At 43.3% G+C, this 23,004-nt stretch overlaps 1 pseudogene; it reads left to right on the plus strand.

Annotated features, from left to right (window-relative positions):
* The first annotated feature begins 316 nt into the window (after positions 1-316).
* LOC148702244 (uncharacterized) lies at positions 317-9,059 on the plus strand (annotated as a pseudogene).
* Positions 9,060-23,004: the final 13,945 nt, after the last annotated feature.

Here is a 23,004-nt window from a genome sequence, read left to right on the forward strand (position 1 = left end):
ATTCAGACTTGCAGTCAGGCTATGTTGAGGACCCTGCCAATGGGGGCTAATACATTGGTACCGCAAGAAGAATAGTCGGTGATATGACCCTGCCATAGGGAACATGTGGTCATAGTTCCTGGTTGTTGAGTTGAATCTAATATATTGAAAGAAATTAAGATATGAACGGTATTTGATTTTGACATTGCATGTTTTCACAGCTGAAATATGAAATAGAGAACTAATTAAACTTCGGGTTGAGGACCCCGCCAATGGGGGCAGATACGTTGGCAATTGTCTGTCCTGAAGGACTCATCGCAAGAAGATTAGCCGGTGTTGATGACCTTGCCACAGGAAACATGTGGTCATAGTCCAGGATCGACAAGATGAATTGAATATGTGAAAGAATCTTGAAACCGCGAAAAGAATCTTATGAATTTAAGAAATATTTGACTTATACTTTGGAACTGCATATTTATTTATTTTCCACTTATTATTGCTTGATTTATCTAGCTAGAGTGTTCATTACTTACTGGGCTGTCTAGCTCATTATACCATCTCTTGTTGGTTTACAGATTTCGAGAACTAGTCTATTGGGGATTCAAAATGGGAGAGCGACTGGAAGGATTGTGGCACAAGTTATCTTAGATTAGGATTATTTAAGTTGATTTGTTATTATGGACATTTATTATGATTGGTGGACTTTTGTTATTTTAAGAACTAGGTTTCTGCATGTTGGTAAATGATTATTCCGCTGCATATTTAGACTTGTGAGACCTTATGACTTGAGTTAGTCAATGGAATAAGATTGCATTTATTCAGCTAAATTATTTTAGAATTTCATAATTGAGGTGTTTTAGTTTAGATGCCTTGCATGCTCGTGGGGAGAGTTTCCTACGGGTGTGCGGCGGTTTGCGCGACCCCCGGCTCGCGATCTCGGGCTAGGGGCGTGACAACTTAAGTGGTATCAGAGCGGACTTGGATAGAATCTAAGACAAAGAATCATACTCGATATGAGTATAGGTGGGTAGACACTAGGGACATTGGGACATTAGGTGTGAAGAATGTGATGATTATTCTTATATATATAAAAAAATTAATTTAATTCGGTGAGCTTTCTTTTTATGAGTCTACTGTTATTTGATGCATATAGGTCAGGATGCCTCAACGTCGGGTGAAAAAGACTACTGTTAGTGCTGCAGATGCGACACCGAACCGGCATGCTGACAGCACAACCCAACGGGTTGGGAGTATCCCTCAGCAGTAGGGAGTCATGAGCCCTCAAACGGGACAGGAATCGGGCTTAAGCCAGGTTATGCAGACCATGGTGGGCCTCATGCAAATGCAAAAGCAGGTGCAACAGCAATTGCTCCAACAACAAGCGCAGTTGCTCCAGACACAACCACAGCAAGGACGAGGGGAACAGTGTGAACATCGTAGCAGCATAGCTAAATTTAAGAGGCTGGCTCCTCCAGCTTTTCAGGGGACTACAGAATCTTTGGAAGCAGACAATTGGCTTACAGAGATGGAAAAAGCATTTGCTGTCTTAATGACACGAACGAAGGGATTACAAAGCGAATCCCAACAACGTGCGGCTCGGTCTATCAAAGATAACCGATCAGCCTTCCTGGCGTGGGTATCTAGTCTCTATGACTTAGGTCACGCCTAACAACAATAATGCAGCGAAACACAACACCAGAAAACACCACGAAGGAGAAGAAGAAATGTAGGGGAAGAGAACTTTATTGAATAACCACTCAACTGATTACAATAAGCTCTCTTGGCCTCTCCAGCTCTCCCAGATACCAATCCCTCCCCTTTGAGGGTCCTCTTATAGAGGAACAACCTCCAGTTACAAGTCCCTCACGAACTCAACTTCCCATGCACAAGATAAGGATGAATTCTAGATAAGATAGGAAAACCTCGATTCCCGCAGGATTCTGCGCAATCAGATAAAACAGCCAAGTTCGTGCCTCAAACGAACTCCGATTACCATGAAACTAGATTCGTTGGATTCAGGACGAAGAATCCTTCCAGATGGCACCTTTTCTACTTTGAACGGACTTCTGTAGAGTTCCCAAAATGCCCCTCAAAGTGAAAGCGCGTGGAAACAGCGTTTCAGCCACGTCTTCTAACCAGACACGTTTTCAGTTATAAAAACGTGTTAAAACGTGTCCCTTGCCTTCTGGAGACTTATGCCACGTTCCTCCATCAGTGGCACACATTTCCATGCATCCCAATTTTCCGAATTCAGTCCATGCTTCGAGATAAGCCCACAACGCTGAATCAGTCTCGTTGCAGCAGCTTTCCTCCTAATGATGAACCAGCATGTATTCTCAACAATACACGCCTTGGAGCACGTGCCCACGGCCCCATGCTCTTGGGTATTCCACCTACATCTTGCACACGTTTCCCTAGGTGATCCTAGGGCCCAGATTTGGTCTCCAAGTTGCCCAAATCTCTAGAGAGCACCGTCAGACCTCGAACCCGTCCAGCGACCTGATCTGGTTTATACCTTGATCCACGTCCGGTCCAGCCCCGATTCGAGGAGCCGTGACACCCTCCCCCACCTAAGCCGAAGTCGCCCCTGACGAGGCTAGGCGGTACTCGTTGATGATGTCTTCAAACTGCCATAGTTCGTCACCATATTCCCAGCTTGCTTCTGTATCTGATAATCCTTTCCATCGGACTAAGTATTGCACACGGTTACCCTTTTTCCTGTCCGCCTTGATTTCAGAAACCTTCTTGGTGTAATGAACTCGTACGGCCACTGGAGCTCGCCCGCTTCGAGCCCGAGAAGGGTCAGTTGTGTCCTCTTTGAATGGTTTCAACAAGGACACGTGGAACACCGGGTGCACTTTCAGCTTGGAAGGCAGCGACAATCGGTATGCTGTCTCTCCAATTCGATGTGTGATGATGAAGGGACCTTCATACCTCCTCACAAGTGCTTTGTGGTAGCCCGACTTCAATTTCATGTGATGATAAAGCTTCACCAATACCCGATCACCAACCTGAAATTCAGCTGCCCGCCGCTTTATGTCAGCCCACTTCTTCATTCGTTTGGTCGCCTTCCACAAGGAGACCTGAACCAAATCTGTATCCTCCTTCAGATCCCTCACGAACCTGTAGGCGGTCGGACTACGTCCCATGTAGTCTGCTGCGATACTTTCCGAAGTGTCTGGTTGCAGCCCTGTAATCACCTCGAATGGTGATTTACCTGTCGACTCCGATCGCTGTAAGTTGTAGCTGAATTGGGCTTGGTCCAAGAGTCGCACCCAATCCCGCTGGTTGGCACTCACATAGTGCCTCAAATACATCTCCAATAATGCATTGGTTCGCTCTGTTTGGCCATCGGTCTGAGGGTGGAAGGCCGTGGACATCTTCAACTCCGTTCCAAGCATCCGAAATAACTCCGTCCAGAACCTCCCCGTGAAGCGAGCATCGCGATCAGAAACGATACTCCGTGGTATTCCCCAATATTTCACCACATATGTAAAGAACAACCGCGCCACGTCCTCTGCATGGCAAGTAGTAGGTGCTGCAATGAAGACTCCGTACTTCAAGAAGCGATCCACCACTACCATGATAGAGCTGTTCCCATCCGCCAGAGGTAGTCCTATGATGAAGTCCATGGAGACACTCTCCCACGGACGCTCTGGTATAGGTAATGGCTCCAACAACCCCGCAGGCCGTCGATGTTCAATCTTGTCTTGTTGGCATAGTAGACAAGTGCGAACATACTCCTCGATATCATCCCGCATCTTCAGCCAATAGTAGTTATGTTCTATGAGAGCTTGGGTCCGATGCACCCCCTGGTGTCCCGCCCACATAGAATCATGGTGTTCTCGCAACACCTCGCGCCTCAGCCCTCCACCTGAAGGCACATAGACACGTCGCCCTCGAGTCAAAATCAGCCCTCCTTCGGTCCAGAAACGGCGCGCCTTGCCGTCTTTGATGAGTTCACCCATGGAAGTGGCCCATTGATCCTTCTCCATCTCGGTCTTGACCCTCTCCATTAGGTTACTTGCTGGTCCGGAAAAGGAAGAGACTGTAGCCAGCTGTGCCTTTCTACTCAAAGCATCAGGGACTGAATTTGTTCGGCCCGGCTTGTACTCGATGTCGAAATCAAATTCAGCCAGAAACTGCTGCCATCTCGCCTGCTTGGGGGTGAGTTTTGGTTGGGTCTGAAAGTAGCTTGTGGCCACGTTATCCGTGCGCACCACAAACTTAGATCCGAGGAGGTAATGACGCCAGGTTCGAAGACAGTGCACAATTGCAGTCATCTCCTTTTCATGAACCGTATACCTGCGCTCGGTGTCATTCAACTTCCGACTCTCGTAGGCCACTGGGTGCCCTTCCTGCATGAGCACCCCTCCAATGGCAAAATCTGATGCGTCGGTGTGGACTTCAAAAGAAATAGAAAAGTCCGGTAGCACGAGGACCGGCTCCGCCATGACCGCCTGCTTGAGACAATCAAATGCCTCCTGACATTGGTTTGACCACCGCCATGGTCGATCCTTCTTTAACAAATCCGTCAGTGGGGCGCATAACTTCGAATATCCGATGATGAACCTCCTATAGTAATTTGCCAAGCCAAGAAAAGAGCGTAAGTGTGTAACAGTGTAGGTACCTCCCACTCGGCTATGGCTGAAATTTTTGAGGGATCCATCTTGAGCCTTCCATCCCCAATGATGTGCCCGAGGAACGGCACCCTCTGCTGCGCAAACACACACTTCTCCCTCTTCACAAAGAGTTGGTGCTGCCGTAGGGTAGAGAAGACTTGCCTCAGGTGTGCCATATGCTCATCCAATGTCCGGCTGTATACAACAATGTCATCCAAGTATACTACCACGAATTTATCGATGAAGTCGTGGAGTACACGCTGCATCAAAGCACAGAAAGTTGCTGGTGCGTTGGTGAGGCCGAAAGGCATGACAAGGTACTCAAAGCTCCCGTACCTTGTCACACATGCAGTCTTCTCAATGTCCTCCTCCGCCACGCGAACCTGATAGTACCCGCTGCGAAGATCCAACTTGGAAATCCATCGTGCCTTGCCAAGTTGATCGAACAAATCATCAATCCGAGGAATGGGGTACTTGTTCTTCACCGTGAGCTTGTTGAGGGCCCTGTAGTCGATGCAGAGTCTCAACGAACCATCGTGCTTCTTCTGAAAAAGTATCGGTGCTCCATACGGACTCTTCGAAGGTCGAATGAACCCGCTGTCCACCAACTCCGTTAGCTGCCTCCTCAGCTCCTGGAGTTCAGGTGGGGCCATCCTATATGGTGCTTGAGCTGGTGGACGTGCTCCATGCACCAAATCAATCCGATGATCGATTTCTCTTTTTGGCGGCAATTGCTTGGGTAACTCGGGGGGCATCACATCCCTGAATTCAGTGAGAACACCCTCGATGGGCGCTGGAATCTCCTCTCCTTCCAGTAGTTCTTCCTCCTGAAGAGATGCAATATATGTTGGAAGTCCCCTTGTCAGCCGCTTAGCAAGTTGCATCGCCGATAGGACTCGCTGCGGAGTCCCTTTAACTCGCTTCCCTGGAACTACGCAAGCTCCACTCGGATTCAGGACCACTACCACATCTGAATCCGGCTTTATCGTGGCTTGTAGCTGGGTAAGCAAAGACATGCCGATGACCACCTCGTAGTCGTCGATCGGGGCGACCACCGCTGTCACCCGTCCGGTCCATGCGCCGAATTGGATCTCAACATCCTTCGACATTCCGCTGGTAGCCACTTCTGCGGAATTGACCGCCTTGAACGTGTGTTCATCATGTTTAATCTTCAGATTTAACCTCTTTGCCGTAGCTAGATCCACGAAGAAGTCAGTGGCACCCGTATCAATGAGTGCCTGGAAGATGTGACCACCAATGCAGATAGGTGCATAGAGCAGACCTCGTGGCCCCTTGGCCTTCAGGGCATTGAGACTGAGTGAGCCCATCCTTTGGTCGGTCTCTTGCTTCTCCTCCACCGCCATAGATGCTATCTTGCCCCTCAATGGACAGTCCTTCACCTTGTGCGGTCCATTGCAAATATAGCATGAGATGGTGCTGGTACCTTGCGCCACCCCTTTGCCCTTCGCTTGGGAAGCCCCTCCACTCGAGGAGCTCGGATTCGAGCCCTTTGTACCTCCTTTGTGACCTGATTTCGCTCCCCCACCTTTGCCCTGTTTCGATGCTTGGGCTTTGGGAGCTGTGGATTGAGTCTTGAACTCGATGAGAGCCTCCGCTTGAGCTATCGCCTCGTTCAAACTCTGGACTCCTCTTCGCTGCAACTCCATCTTTGCCCACGGTTTGAGCCCGTCAAGAAAAGTGAAGAGAGAGTCCTCGTTGCTGAGGTCTGGTACCTCCAACAACAATTCGCTGAACTCTCGCACATACTCACGCACATCGCCCTTTTGCGTGAGCCGCCGTAGTCGTGCTCGAGCATCATCCTTAGCGAACGCGGGGAAGAATTGCTTTCGAAGTTCAGTTTGGAACTGTACCCAAGTGGTGATTGGAACAGCCCCTCGCTTCACATCGTCGGCCCGACGTCGCCACCAAAGCATCGCCACATCCCTCAAGAACATGGCCGCCGTGCTCACCTTCATGGCTTCCTCCCTCACGCCGGTAACCTGCAAGTATTGCTCCACGGCGAAAAGAAAGTTATCCACCTCCTTCGCGGACCGTCGTCCGCAGAACTCTTGTGGCTTGGGAACATCAAGCTTGTGCAGGGGGCGCGTAGCCTCTCTTGCGACCTCCATTGTCAATGGAGAAGAGGATACGCCTGTGGTGGTACTCTCCTTTAAAAGGCCAACCACCTGATTTTGGAGAGCCTTCACCATGATCTCCAACTCCTCGTTACGCCGCAGCACTTCCTTATAGCGCCGCTCCATATCGAAGGAAATCTGGTTCAGCTGAGCGGCGATTTCACCTCGAAGGGTTGCGTCCCTACCCTCAAGGTCCTCCATCCGTCCTTCAACCTCAGCTATTTGGGCCTCGCACCTCCGTAATCGATTGTCGGCGAAGATAACCGAAGATGCAATACGTAACCCATACAGAGATTCATCAACTGGATGCGCTCCACCCATCGCCGTGCCTCCTCCTGAGGCTGGATTGGGATCCATGGTCGAGGATGATGCGTCCGCCATTCCCACCATGGAAGTTACCGTAGAGGTCGTCTCCTTCATTTCTGGTATGGCTCTGATACCAAGTGACACGAACGAAGGGATTACAAAGCGAATCCCAACAACGTGCGGCTCGGTCTATCAAAGATAACCGATCAGCCTTCCTGGCGTGGGTACCTAGTCTCTATGACTTAGGTCACGCCTAACAACAATAATGCAGCGAAACACAACACCAGAAAACACCACGAAGGAGAAGAAGAAATGTACGGGAAGAGAACTTTATTGAATAACCACTCAACTGATTACAATAAGCTCTCTTGGCCTCTCCAGCTCTCCCAGATATCAATCCCTCCCCTTTGAGGGTCCTCTTATAGAGGAACAACCTCCAGTTACAAGTCCCTCACGAACTCAACTTCCCATGCACAAGATAAGGATGAATTCTAGATAAGATAGGAAAACCCCGATTCCCGCAGGATTCTGCGCAATCAGATAAAACAGCCAAGTTCGTGCCTCAAACGAACTCCGATTACCATAAAACTAGATTTGTTGGATTCAGGACGAAGAATCCTTCTAGATGGCACCTTTTTCACTTTGAACGGACTTCTGTAGAGTTCCCAAAATGCCCCTTAAAGTGAAAGCGCGTGGAAACAGCGTTTCAGCCACGTCTTCTAACCATACACATTTTCAGTTATAAAAATGTGTTAAAACGTGTCCGTTGCCTTCTGGAGACTTATGCCACGTTCCTCCATCAGTGGCACACATTTTCATGCATCCCAATTTTCCGGATTCAGTCCATGCTTCGAGATAAGCCCACAACGCTGAATCAGTCTCGTTGCAGCAGCTTTCCTCCCAATGATGAACCAGCATGTATTCTCAACAATACACGCCTTGGAGCACGTGCCCACGGCCCCATGCTCTTGGGTATTCCACCTACATCTTGCACACGTTTCCCTAGGTGATCCTAGGGCCCAGATATGGTCTCCAAGTTGCCCAAATCTCTAGAGAGCACCGTCAGACCTCGAACCCGTCCAGCGACCTGATCTGGTTTATACCTTGATCCACGTCCGGTCCAGCCCCGATTCGAGGAGCTGTGACATTAAGATGCCGGAACGATGAAAAACTTCTGTTTGCATCATACATGTTGCAAGGAGAAGCATTTAATTGGTGGCAGATGTTGGAGCATAAATTTGAGCATGATGGGGAACCTCTCACTTGGGATAAATTTTGAAAAGCATTCTATGATAAATATTTTTCTCGGAGTGTAAGGACACAGAAGGAACAAGAATTTATCCATTTGAAGCAAAGGGGCATGACAGTGGCCAAATATGAAGCCAAATTTACAGAACTAGCCAAATTTATTCCAAAATTGGTAGAGGATGAGCAAGGCCGAGTGCACAAGTTTGAGATGGGATTGAAGACTGAAATTAGGAAGCAAGTGGTAACCTATGAGTTGACTACCTATGCAGCTGTGGTCAATAAAGCTTTAATCATTGAAAGGGAAGTCAACGAAGCTTTTGCTGAAAGGAAAAGAAACCAAAAGAAAAGAAACAGACCTGCTGAATTTAAAGGGGGAAACAAGAATTTCAAGAATCCAGCTCAGAAGCCAAATCAAGATAGAAATCTCAAAAATGAGAGTGGGAAGTGTTCAAGATGTGGTGGTAATCATGAATTTGCAAATTGTCCTTGGGTTACAGGTTCTTGTTTTCATTGCGGACAGAAAGGTCATAAAATTGCAGACTGCCCACAAAGAAACGAGAATAAATCTATGCAGGCAATGGAAGGAAGCCAGAGGCCAAAGACTCAAGGAAGGGTATTTGCACTTACACAGCAAGATGTACAAGCTTTTAATGCAGTGGTGACAGGTACTATTCCTGTATCTGATATTTATGCTTATGTCTTATTTGATCCTGGTGCCACACATTCATTCATATCCTCAAACTTTGTCAAAACACGACATATTGTGTGAATCCATGACCACTAAGTTCTATGTGGAGACACCAGTAGGCGGTATGTTGAGCACTGATGTTATATGCAAGTCATGTAAAATTGAAATAATAGCTAGGGAGTTACCTGTGGATCTGATTGTACTTGATATGCAGGATTTTGATGTCATTCTGGGGATGAATTGGCTTGCTACTTATCATGCCTCAGTAGACTGTCATAGCAAGAGGGTAAACTTCCAAATTCCGGAGGAACCGGCATTCAGTTTCTGTGGGAACCAGGAAACTGCTTTTCCTCATATTATCTCGGCTTTGCAAGCTGGACGAATGTTAAGGAAAGGATGCACAGGTTATCTGGCCTCAGTAATTGATATACAATAAGATGAAATAAAGATAAAGGATATTCCTATAGTGAATGAATTTTCGGACGTCTTTTCCGAGGAGTTATCAGGATTGCCACCGGACAGAGAAATTGAAGTCACTATTGATCTTGTACCTGGTTCAGGTCCGATTTCTAAAGCTCCTTATCGAATGGCCCCAGCTGAATTAAAAGAATTGAAAGATCAGTTGCAAGATTTACTGGACAAAGGTTTTATACGACCTAGTGTGTCACCTTGGGGAGCTCCAGTGTTCTTTGTGAAAAAGAAAGATGGAAGCATGAGACTCTGCATTGACTATAGAGAATTGAATAAAGTCACTATAAAGAACAAGTACCCTTTGCCTCGAATAGATGATTTATTTGACCAGTTGCAAGGTGCACATGCTTTCTCTAAGATTGATCTCCGCACAGGATATCATCAGCTAAAGATCAAAGTGGAAGATGTACCCAAGACTGCATTCAGAACTCGTTATGGACATTATGAATTCTTGGTGATGCCTTTTGGATTGACGAATGCCCCAGCAGCTTTTATGGACTTAATGAACAGAATATTTAAATCCTTTCTAGATCGATTTATGGTGGTGTTCATTGATGACATTTTAATTTATTCAAAAGGGAAAGAAGAACATGAGGAACATCTATGAAGTGTACTTCAACTCTTAAGGAGGGAGAAGCTCTATGCTAAATTTAAGAAATGTGAGTTTTAGTTGAATGAGATATCGTTTTTGGGGCATATCATATCCGAAAATGGGATTTCTGTGGATCCAGCAAAAGTGGAAGCTATAGTGCAATGGAACAGGCCAACTAATGTTTCTGAGATTCGCAGCTTTCTAGGAATGGCAGGCTATTACAGATGATTTATGGAAGGATTTTCCTCTATAGCTATACCTTTGACTCGCTTAACTCAAAAAGGAGTTAAGTTTGAATGGACTGAAGATTGTGAACCAGGCTTTCAGGAATTAAAGAGGCGATTGGTTACAGCACCTATTCTTACTATACCTACAGGTGATGATGGATTCACAATTTATAGTGATGCTTCAAGGAAGGGACTTGGCTGTGTTTTGATGCAGCACGGTAAAGTAGTAGCCTATGCCTCTAGACAATTAAAATCTTATGAGCAAAATTATCCTACTCATGATTTGGAGTTAGCAGCTGTGATTTTTGCTCTCAAGATTTGGAGACATCATCTTTACGGAGTATGATGCGAGGTGTTTACAGATCACCAGAGTTTGAAATATATATTTACCCAGAAGGAACTGAATTTGAGACAAAGAAGATGGCTGGAATTGTTGAAGGACAATGATCTAACGATTAATTATCACCCTGGAAAAGCTAATGTTGTTGCAGATGCTTTAAGCAGAAAGTCAATAGTAAATATGGCCACTTTGATTTCTAGCCAACGACATATTTTGGAAGATGTGAGGAAACTTGAATTAGAGATTTGAGTACTTGGCTCGGGGACTCAATTGGCTTATATGCAGGTTCAGCCGACACTCATAGAGAGGATCAAGACAGCTCAGCGTAATGACCAGCAGTTATTGAAGATTCGGGAGTCAGTAGAAGTAGGAGATATATCTGAATTCGGGATACATGAGGATGGATCTTTGAGGTATCGGAATAGAATTTGTGTACCTATGGATTTGAAAATTAAACAGGAAATTCTTAAAGAAGCTCATCAGTCTGGATATACAGTGCACCCGGGAGGAACTAAGATGTATAGAGATTTAAAGGAATTGTATTGGTGGAACAACATGAAAAGGGAAATTGCTCAATTCGTGGCACAATGTCTAGTATGTTAGTAGGTTAAGGCCGAACACCAAAGACCAGCAGGGCTGCTTCAACCTCTTGACATTCCACTATGGAAGTGGGAACAAAATTCCATGGACTTTGTAATAGGACTGCCAAAGACTCCTAGTTCTAACGATGCCATGTGGGTGATAGTGGATAGGCTAACCAAATCGGCACACTTTTTACCTATCAAAGTTGGGTTCGGTCTGGAAAGGCTAGCTAAATTATACATTAAAGAGATTGTGAGACTGCACGGTATTCCAGTATCCATTGTGTCTGATCGAGATACTAGATTTGTATCACAATTTTGGAAAAGCTTGCATAAGACTTTGGGAACAAAGTTATGTTTTAGTACTGCCTTTCACCCTCAGACCGATGGCCAGTCTGAGAGGACCATTCAGATACTCGAGGATATGTTGAGAGCTTGCGTCATAGATATGAAGGGTTCTTGGGATGAGCATCTATCTCTGATAGAATTTGCATATAATAACAGTTATCAGAGTAGCATACAGATGTCGCCTTATGAAGCTTTATACGGAAGAAAATGTCGTTCGCCAATTTGTTGGGATGATATTGGTGAACGAAGATTGTTGTGCCCTGAACTTGTACAACAGACAGTTAAGAAAATTCAGCTAATCAGAGATCGCCTTCGGACTGCACAAAGTAGACAGAAGAGTTATGCGGATAATAGAAGACGAGAATTAGAATTTCAAGTTGGTGACCATGTATTTCTTAAAATATCACCTACAAAGGGAGTTGCAAGATTCGATATTCGAAAAAAATTGAATCCCAGATTTGTTGGTCCGTTCGAGATCTTAGAAAGAATTGGTAAGGTGGCTTATAGACTTGCCTTGCCGCCTTCTCTGGCTGGTGTATACGATGTTTTCCATGTCTCAATGTTGAAGAAATATATACCAGATGATATGATCCAGCTCAAGGACTTTGACAAGGACAAAGAAGATGCTCAAGATGATGTGGAGATTCCAATTGGGCCAATCACAAGAGCTCGGGCCAAGAAACTTCAAGAAGCTGTCCAAAGTTTATTAACTCAAGCCCAAGGAGAAGGTTCTAGTCCACATGAAGATTTGGACTTGAAGATGGTTAATATGTGGCAAGTCCATTTCGACAATATCCAGCGCAATTAATTATTTAAACATGGAAAAGAAGAGTCTAATCCTTTCAAATTTGGACTCCTCTTTATGGTGCATTTATCATAGGCTTTTGGAAGGCTGAAGGACATTTTTGAGGCTTGCAAATGAAGGATGAACCTAGTCAAAATGGTTGGGAGTTTTGCTGCAACTTTCCAAGCTTAATTAATTGCTGCCAAGACTTTAAGTAGTATTCCTTTCATCTTCACCAACTTTCATTTAATGTTTTTTCTAGTTGGTTCAATGCACCCAAGGCTTGTTTTGCCTATAAATACTTGGTGTTTTCACTTGTAATCAAGCAATTCCGAAATATAATCTTTTTGTGAGAATTTTCTCTCTATTGTTCTTGTGTAGAACTTACGGTAGTTTCAAGTACAACCACTTGAACCTCCAACCCTTGATAATATTGGTTTCTGACTCTCTATAGTCACGGGGTCAATATTCCTAATCCTTTGATAATATAGGTTTCTTGCTCTTTATAGCAACGGGGTCTATATTCCTTTCCTTTTAACCTTTTTGGACGATCTGGGAATTGATTTTCCAAACTTTTGTTGTTGGGTCTCACGGCAGGTTTGTTGAGGTTTGCATCATTTGGTATCAGAGCCAAGGTTTCCAATCAGGTTACCTATCCCTTATTTGCTTTTATATTCTCTCATTTATATTTTTTTCATCCTTTTGCATCGTTTGATATCATTTCATCCATAACCATTTCATTTCTATTCTCTACCATTTCTTTTCGTGCTTCATCTTTGTTGATATTGCTGTTGGTTCTATTATTGAAAGGAAAACATAAAAAGAGGAGACTGAAGTTGTAAAAAAAAAAAAGAAGAAAAGAAAAAAAAAGACAAAAAAAAGGGAGATCAAAAGGAGTTAGAAGGTTAAATGTTTTGAAAGAAAAAAGAAGAAGGAGAAGTTTGCCTTTTATTATCATCTATTTCTCATATTTCATCTCTATATATCCATCATTCAACTTTTCATGTCCATTTGCTTTCTTTTCATATTCTTTGCTTTTCTTTTCATATCCATTTCTTCCCATCATTTATGTTCCTAAACTCTTCACACTTGTTGCTTCCATATTGACTCCCCTCAAAAATCTGTATTTTTAAGTGTGTTGGTTTTTCATTTGCTTTGCTTTGAAATTTACCTTAGTTTTCTCAAGAACTTTTAAGAGAAAATTGAGTGGTAAAAGGCAAGAGTGTGTGAGATCATCAGAGGGAAAAAGCCAAATCATTGTGTGCAAAGACGAGTGATTGAGTGAAATATATTTGAGTGAAACACGTGAGGGAGTGGTGAGGTTCTTTCCATTTTTACAACATGTCTCAAGGCGGAAGTGAGGAAGCACCAATAGACACCAAATTGAACATTCAAGCTCTGCAACAACAATTCCAGCGGATGAATGCCCAACTTGAAGAAATCCGAGAACGATTAGATCATAATGACCAACAAGTGAATCAAATACAGCAAGGCACTATGCCACGAGGGAGAAGGCAAAACAGACGTCCCTCCATTCCTCCAGCTGATCATGTTGATACTTATGAAGGTGAAAATGAAGAATTTGATGATGAAACCTCCCTAGCTTCCATATGAAGACAAAGAGATCATAGACCAAGACGACATCGCCAGCACATGCATCAAAATAGAGATGTTGTCGATCGCAACACAGGTTCGATTAAACTTTCTCTCCCACCTTTTCAAGGTAAAAATGATCCTGATGCTTACATTGAATGGGAAGAAAAGTGGAACTTGTTTTCGATTGTCATAACTATTCGGAGGAAAAGAAAGTTAAGCTTGCAGCTGTTTCTTTTACTGACTATGCAATTGTTTGGTGGGACCAATTGGTTCTAAGTCGAAAAAGAAACCGAGAGAGTCCAATTGATAATTGGGATGACATGAAAGCTACCATGAGGAGAAGGTTTGTTCCTTCACACTATTATAGAGACTTACATTTGAAGTTGCAAAGTCTTAAACAGGGAACAAAATCTATTGAAGAATACCATAAGGAGATGGAAATAACCATGATTCGTGCCAATGTTGAAGAAGATAGAGAGGCAACAATGGCTAGATTCATTTGTGGTCTCAACCATGAGATTGCGAATGTTGTGGAACTACAACATTATGTGGAAATTGAAGATGTGGTCCACATGGCTATGAAAGTTGAGAGGCAACTTAAAAGAGGAGGAAGATCATCATCCAAGCATGAAGCTGCTGGTTCATCTAATTGGAAGTCCAAATGGAGTCCAAATGGAGTCAATATGGGGAGTCCATTTGCTTTCTTTTCATATTCTTTGCTTTTCTTTTCATATCCATTTCTTCCCATCATTTATGTTCCTAAACTCTTCACACTTGTTGCTTCCATATTGACTCCCCTCAAAAATCTGTATTTTTAAGTGTGTTGGTTTTTCATTTGCTTTGCTTTGAAATTTACCTTAGTTTTCTCAAGAACTTTTAAGAGAAAATTGAGTGGTAAAAGGCAAGAGTGTGTGAGATCATCAGAGGGAAAAAGCCAAATCATTGTGTGCAAAGACGAGTGATTGAGTGAAATATATTTGAGTGAAACACGTGAGGGAGTGGTGAGGTTCTTTCCATTTTTACAACATGTCTCAAGGCGGAAGTGAGGAAGCACCAATAGACACCAAATTGAACATTCAAGCTCTGCAACAACAATTCCAGCGGATGAATGCCCAACTTGAAGAAATCCGAGAACGATTAGATCATAATGACCAACAAGTGAATCAAATACAGCAAGGCACTATGCCACGAGGGAGTAGGCAAAACAGACGTCCCTCCATTCCTCCAGCTGATCATGTTGATACTTATGAAGGTGAAAATGAAGAATTTGATGATGAAACCTCCCTAGCTTCCATACGAAGACAAAGAGATCATAGACCAAGACGACATCGCCAGCACATGCATCAAAATAGAGATGTTGTCGATCGCAACACAGGTTCGATTAAACTTTCTCTCCCACCTTTTCAAGGTAAAAATGATCCTGATGCTTACATTGAATGGGAAAGAAAAGTGGAACTTGTTTTCGATTGTCATAACTATTCGGAGGAAAAGAAAGTTAAGCTTGCAGCTGTTTCTTTTACTGACTATGCAATTGTTTGGTGGGACCAATTGGTTCTAAGTCGAAAAAGAAACCGAGAGAGTCCAATTGATAATTGGGATGACATGAAAGCTACCATGAGGAGAAGGTTTGTTCCTTCACACTATTATAGAGACTTACATTTGAAGTTGCAAAGTCTTAAACAGGGAACAAAATCTATTGAAGAATACCATAAGGAGATGGAAATAACCATGATTCGTGCCAATGTTGAAGAAGATAGAGAGGCAACAATTGTTGGTAACCCGCCCACGCCGCTGATATTTCAAAAATTTTTCAGATGGCAGCGGAATCGGCATGCACGGGATCTACGTTCATCGCATGAACGTTGTTTCGAGACCTTTCGTAATTAGGTAAGAATTAAAACTTTTAAAACTATTAGGAAGATCAGATCTTCACCTTGCGCGGGTAGATGATCACCGCAAATCTGAATTCGTGGTTTTTGGAAGAGGGTTCGCTTGAAGCCGTTCAAACGTCCGGCCTCTACGGGTATCCACACGAAGCAGGATCCGATCCAAGCTTTCTATCTCACCGGGGTGCTAGCTCCCTTGCAGAGATAACTTTTGATGGCTGATCTCCTCTCTTTCTTTCAACTCATGAATGTACTTGAGAGGAGGAAGAAGAAGGAAGAAGAAGAGGAAGAAGCAAGGCCCCTGCAGCCTACTTTCTTTTTCCTGCGTTGGAAGGAGGAAAGGAGGAAGAGGAAGGCGCCATGGCTTCTTTTTCCCTTCTTCTTGCTGGCGGCTGAACCAAGGGAGGGAGAGGGTGGCCACGTGATGGAGAGGAGGGGGATTCCTATATCTATTAGGTCAGCCCCCAAGAGTCCTCCTTTTATAACATCTAGGGCTCCTACAAGTTAGGAGCCCTTGATGTATTACCAAGAGGGGCGCCGGCCCCTCTTGTTGCCGCACCAAGAGATCCAAGGAGGAGGGGCGTGAGCCCCTCCCTCTCATGTTGCCCTAATCCTCATCTAATGAGGATTGGGAGGCCCTAATGTGGTTTAGCCTTAATCCAATTAGGCTTAGCCCAAGGGTGAACCAATTTGGATCCAATCTAGGCTAGTCCTAATCCAATTAGGACTTGAATGAACCATGACTCAATTGAACTCTTCAATCCTAATCCAATTAGGAGTCATGTTGATTCATTAGATTAATAATTAATTTAGACTTAAGGAATCCTAATCCAATTAGGATGTATTTAATTTTAGTCCTAATCCAATTAGGACTCTATTTGAATCCGAAGTCCTAATCCAATTAGGATTTCTAGGAATCCTACTCCAAGTAGGAATCCAATTTTAATTCAAAATTCCTAATCTCATTAGGATTATAGGAATCCTATTCCAAGTAGGAATTCCAGTCCTACTCCAACTAGGATTCCCAGTCCTAATCCAATTAGGACTCTAGGTATCCTACTCGAAGTAGGACTCTTGTTTCAAGTCCAATTAATTAATTCCCTTTGTTCCTTCTTCAACTTCTTATCAATCAAATTGATTACTTGTGATTCCTAATCACGATTTCAACCATCGGATCGGTCAATACTTCTAGTGTGTGTGACCCCATAGGTTCTATTCTGACTGGTAGTGAGATATATTGTGATCTCTATCTCAATATCATTGAAAACTCCTTTCAATGGGTTGGAACGATTCCAACTCAACTCATTAGGGTTTATCGATCATCAAGATAATCCCTATGAGTCCCACCATCCACCAGTGACACCTAGCAGCATGTAGTGGCTACCCAGCAGAATGGAATGATGAACCTCTAGGTGCAGTTAACGTGTGATACAGTCCTACTATCGTGGATCCCTACAGGGCGGAGGTCATGGACAACTCGTCAAACCCCATCGTCTGTCATATGTCAAGATTTATTCGACTTGAGTTCGCTAATGGAAAACTCTTTTTCCACTTTATATTACTGCCCTGGCCAAGGTCTTAGAACTCAGTCTAACAAATCACATAGGATCACTCCTCTTCTATCAAGGTCAATAGATTCCTTATAGGTGCATACCCTACTCCTACAGTGAACTTACTGCAGCCAATCTACACTGCATGGACCCATATGGCTAGAGACCATGTATGTGTGCAGTCAAACTACAATAACCTCACTGTGAGTAGCCGAAGCACCGCAGGTCAAAGGACCAGTCACACTACTGCAACATCAAGCAAGTCACTGACGAGTGGATAGACATCCAAGTGACTTCTTGTCTTGGTCACGCTCAGTACCCTTGTTCTCTAACAAGCACCTACACTATCACTTCAGTGTCCCTACACTGTGGACTCAAGTCTCGTCCATCCAGAAGGAAAGAGATCTGTGCACTGATCGGATCGATCACCGTCCTCGTGATGATCCATTGATCAGGAGCATTTAGAAATTAATCACCAATGATACATGCCTTAAATTCTCAACTCTTGAGAATATGTATCATCATCTTATTAATTCCTTGGACGATTCATAGACACATAAATAATATGAATGAAAAGATGCTTTTTATTTATTCAATAATAAATAGTCAAGTACAAAATTATGTCCCTAGAATCAACAATGTGTCAGCCAAATTGGCTTCTAGGGCATACATCTAACAATCTCCCACTTGCACTAAAGCCAATTGGTCATATATCTTAGGCCCATCTTCTCAAGGTGGGCTTCAGTCTTTTGCTGACTCAGCTGCTTAGTGAACGGGTCTGCCACGTTATCCGCGGAGTCTACTCTCTGCACCTCTACATCATAGTCGCGTATGAAATGGAAGCGCCGCTCTATGTGCTTGGACTTCTGATGAGACCATGGCTCCATAGCTAGTGCTATGGTGCCAATGTTATCGCAGTATAGTGTTATGGCATCTAATGACATTACACCTAACTCTGCAATTAACTTTTAATCAGAAGGTTTCCACTGCACCCTTAGATACGGCTTAACATTCAGCTTCTAAGGTAGAATCTATAATGATCGGTTGTTTGGAACTCTTCCAATTTACTGAACCACAATTGCACATATTCTGATGTAGACTTTCTATCATCAATATGTGTGCATCCTTCTACCTTCAACTCTGATCTTCTCCCAAAGACCAAGAACATATCCTTAGTTCTTCTCAAGTACTTAAGACTGTTCTTCACAGCTATCCAGTGCTTCTTGCCTGGATCCGACTGATATTTGCTTGTGACACTCACAGTAAGAGCTATATCAGGTCGTGTACACAGCATGGCATACATGAGGCTTCCTATTGCCGATGCATAGGGAATCTTGCTCATGCGTTGAATCTCTTCAGATGTGTTGGGGCACATCTTCTTGGAGAGATGAATTCCATGTCTTAGGGGTAAGAGACCCCTCTTGGAGTTTTCCATGCTGAACCTCTTCAGCACCTCCTCTATGTACATTTTCTGTGAAAGGCCAAGCATCCTTTTAGATCTATCTCTATAGACCTTTATTCCCAAAATATAGGATGCTTCCCCAAGGTCTTTCATGAAGAATTCTTTTGACAACCAGACCTTGACCGAGGTTAGCATGGAAATATCATTCCCAATCAGGAGAATGTCATCTACGTACAACACGAGAAAAACGACAGAACTCCCACTAACCTTTTTGTAAACACACGGTTCCTCTTCGTTTTCGATGAAATCAAACGTTTTGATTGCGTCATCGAACCGAGTGTTCCAACTCCGAGATGCTTGTTTTAGTCCATAGATGGACCTTTGCAGCTTGCAGACCTTGTGATCTCCATCACTGGAAGTGAAACCCAAAGGCTGTTCCATATAGATATCTTCATCAAGATATCCATTCAGGAAAGCAGTTTTCACATCCATCTGCCAGATTTCATAATCATGAAATGCTGCAATGGCAAGCAATGTTCAGATGGATTTTAGCATGGCTACAGGTGAAAAGGTCTCCTGATAGTCAATGCCTTCGCGCTGACTATACCCTTTCGCCACAAGCCTTGCCTTATAGGTCTCTACCTCTCCATCCGAACCTATCTTCCTTTTGTAGATCCATTTGCATCCAATAGGTACAATACCTTCTGGTGGGTCTACTAAGGTCCAGACTTGGTTGGAATGCATGGAGTCTAACTCTGACTTCATAGCTTCCAGACATTTCTCGGAATCGATATCAGATATCGCCTCGTTGTAGGTTTTGGGATCCTGTATGTGATCCCTATCTCCCACTAGGAACATTTCCTCGGTATCCTCTTCTAGTATACCTAAGTATCTATCGGGAGGATGGGAGACCCTACTTGATCTGCGAGGTGGTTGAGGGACATCGTGTACTGGCTCTGTATTAATGGGTTCGATAGGATCCATGACTCGTTGCTTTTCAGAGACTTTCTCTTCAAGCTCAATTTTCCTCCCACTGCCTCTATCAAGGATAAACTGTTTTTCCAAGAAGATGGCATGACGGGTCACAAACACATTGCGATCCTCTGAGACGTAAAAATTGTATCCTAATGACTCTTTAGGATATCATATAAAACGAGCACTTATGATCCTAGCCTCTAGCTTGTCCGCCTGTAGTCTCTTGACGTGGGCCGGACATCCCCAAATCTTGAGATGACCCAGACTTGGTTTCTTACCATGCCATATCTCATACGGTGTGGTAGGAATGGATTTAGAGGGAACTCTATTCAATAAATAAATCGCTGAAAATAGGGCATCTATCTAAAGAGAGAAGGGTAAATCAGTGAAGCTCATCATGGATCGGACCATATCCAATAGAGTCCGATTCCTCCTCTCCGACACTCCGTTGAACTGAGGTGTACCAGGAGGAGTCCATTATAAAACTATACCATTCTCCTTGAGATAATCATGGAACTCTCAACTAAGGTATTTACCTCTTCGATCTGATCGAAGAACCTTAGTGAGTTTTTCTATATGTTTTTCTACTTCATATTTAAACTCTTTGAACCTTTCAAAAGTTTCATATTTGTGTCTCATACACATATCCATACCGTGAATAATCATCGGTAAAATGAAGTAAAAAATTACAACCCCTAGCCTGCACATCGAATGGGCCACACACATCAGTGTGTACTAGGGTAAGTATTTCAGTGGACCTCCCTGTGTCCTACAAAGGATAATTTGGCCATCTTTCCTTGAAGGCAAAATTCACAAATCAAATATGACTCGAAAGTCAATGAGCCCAAAAGCTCATGTTTCTCCAATTTGTTTATTCTGTCTTCTCCTATATGGCCAAGCCTGAGGTACCTTAAATACTTTAGATTTATCTCATTTTTGGATCTATTAGATCCTATGGTATTCACTGTTTGCTCAGATATATTCACAGATACATCCATATGTATGTGATAGAGACTGTCAATCTTAAAACCATGTTAAATCTATTTAATTTTTCAAATAAATAAAAATCTTTCTATGCTAAATAAAATACAGAAATCAAATTTCTGCTAGCAATAGGTCACAGTCCCTAAGTATCCTGAGCATATCTGAAAAACCTTCTGAAGGTCTGTCACCCTTCATGTACTTTATGCTTCCCATGTATGTAGGACAGTTCCTCTTCCAATGGCCGTCCATGATGCAATGGAAACACTTTTCCTTGCAATTGGCTTTTTTTTTGGAACTTCCTTACTTGGTGTTTTCTTAGTCTTCTGCTTCTTCGCAGGCTTCTTCTTCTTCCAAATAGACTCTCTCTTGAAAGTAGAAACCAACTTGACAGCGAAAACGATGCCCCTTGAACTTCTTCAAGGTTCCTAAGGTAGTTACCAATTTATTTAACAATTCTATTTTAGTGCATACAACCTTGTTCATATGGTAGTTTACTATAAACTATTCATATGAAGCTGGAAGGGATTGCGAGATCAAATCCGTTTGCAATTCCTTGTGCATGGTCATGCCAAGCTTCTCAAGCTTCTCTAAGTCCTTTATCATGGTCAAACCATGATCATGGACAGACTGCCCATCGTTCATCTTGGCTTTGAAGAGCCTCTTGGATACTTCAAACCGAGCTGCGTGACTCTGATCACCATACAACTTTTGCAGGTGATTTAATATGTCCCTGGCAATCTTTATGTTCTCATGCTGGCATTGTAATGCATTGGACATGGATGCCTTTGTGCAGCACCTAACTTTATTGTTATTGTTCGTCCACTTAACAAGCGTCTTATGCTAATCAGTGATCGGACGGATTGGTAACATGGGGATTCCATGGTCTAGCATATACCCAAATTTCTCACAATTCAAAACTATTTTTGAAATTTGCTGAGCCAATCTTTATAATTGGGTTTGGTCAAACGGTTGTTCTATAGGATATGAGTTAAGAGTCTAGAAGCTGACTTTATAATCCTCAGAGAGTAAAGATTCTAGTTAGACTTTTGTACTTGATCCTAATCTGTTCTAAGGTCTTTTAGAACAAATGTAACTCCCACTATTTTCTCGAATCTCTCACACTCCCCTGGTAGGGAAACGGAAATCCCACACGACTAGGATTTCTAGTGGGTACTGCGGTCCCACCGATTTACATGCCACCTCACCTAACAGTTATTGGTGACACATAGATGGATGAGTGTACAACTCTTGTACAATGCTTCTCAAGCATGTAGCAGTGTAACTTGGTCTCTAAGCCATGAAAACCTCACCTAACAGTTATTGGTCCCATTTCTTAGTTAAGTCAGACCCACCGTATAACCGTAGGAATAAAGTCGTCATTGGGTCCTCACCTAACAGTTATTGGTGCCCAACCCCACCTTTATCCTACAACATCTCATGTCTATAGAGAGGTCCAGCCCCCCGATGCAACTTGACCACTGTGTCCAGCCGAGACAAATCAACATCAGAAAGGCCTTAGCAGCTCTACTACAGTGGAAGACCTATTGACTTAATATTGGTTAATCAGGTCTTAGTGTTTGCAACTTGAGCCCTTCATAAGAGGTAATCGAACAATTGGCCAGGTAAGCAGGTGGGAGGCTCCCCTTACTCAAAGAGTAAGGTCCTAATTAAGTAACCACCTTTCATGCTTTCCTAGACACCAATTAGATCAATTAATCTAATATGACTTGCTCATGTCGGTTCACTCTCGACTTGATTGAGGAGGTTTTGATTTAGGTCTCAATTGGGTTTGCTACATCATATGTAAACCTATCTACCCGACTCGCATTCACATCACATGTAAACGGCACATCACAGGCAGTTATAATCGCAGCATCAAATTAAAGCTAAACTTTAAATAGGTGATGATCATGGATTCTAATTAGGTCGTATTACAAGCACATGCACATCAATCGATCAAGTGGTCTTCAACTCTTGAATTGGTTCCAAGCCTCCTTGATTCGATCCTTGATCAACTCTTGATCCCATCGCCATCAACCGCTTAGATCACCTTTCATCTCATGCCTTTGCTTCAGCTTGATCGTTGATGTACATCACATTACAGAAATACAACCAGATGTAAAATAAAAATAAAAATAAATTACATCCCCTTTCAGGAGGCACGCAGGCCTCTCAAAACATCAAATAAGATGCATGCAAGCATCTAAAAAATTACATGACATCACAGATCACATCGCAGGTCATTACATTTGATACCAAAAGGGTTTGAATCCTATGATCATCACCGTAT

The sequence above is a fragment of the Phoenix dactylifera genome, chromosome 10 (genome assembly GCF_051530095.1).
Source record: "Phoenix dactylifera cultivar Ajwa chromosome 10, Ajwa_hap1_PhDact_Kaust_v1.1, whole genome shotgun sequence".
Classification (NCBI taxonomy): Eukaryota; Viridiplantae; Streptophyta; class Magnoliopsida; order Arecales; family Arecaceae; genus Phoenix; species Phoenix dactylifera.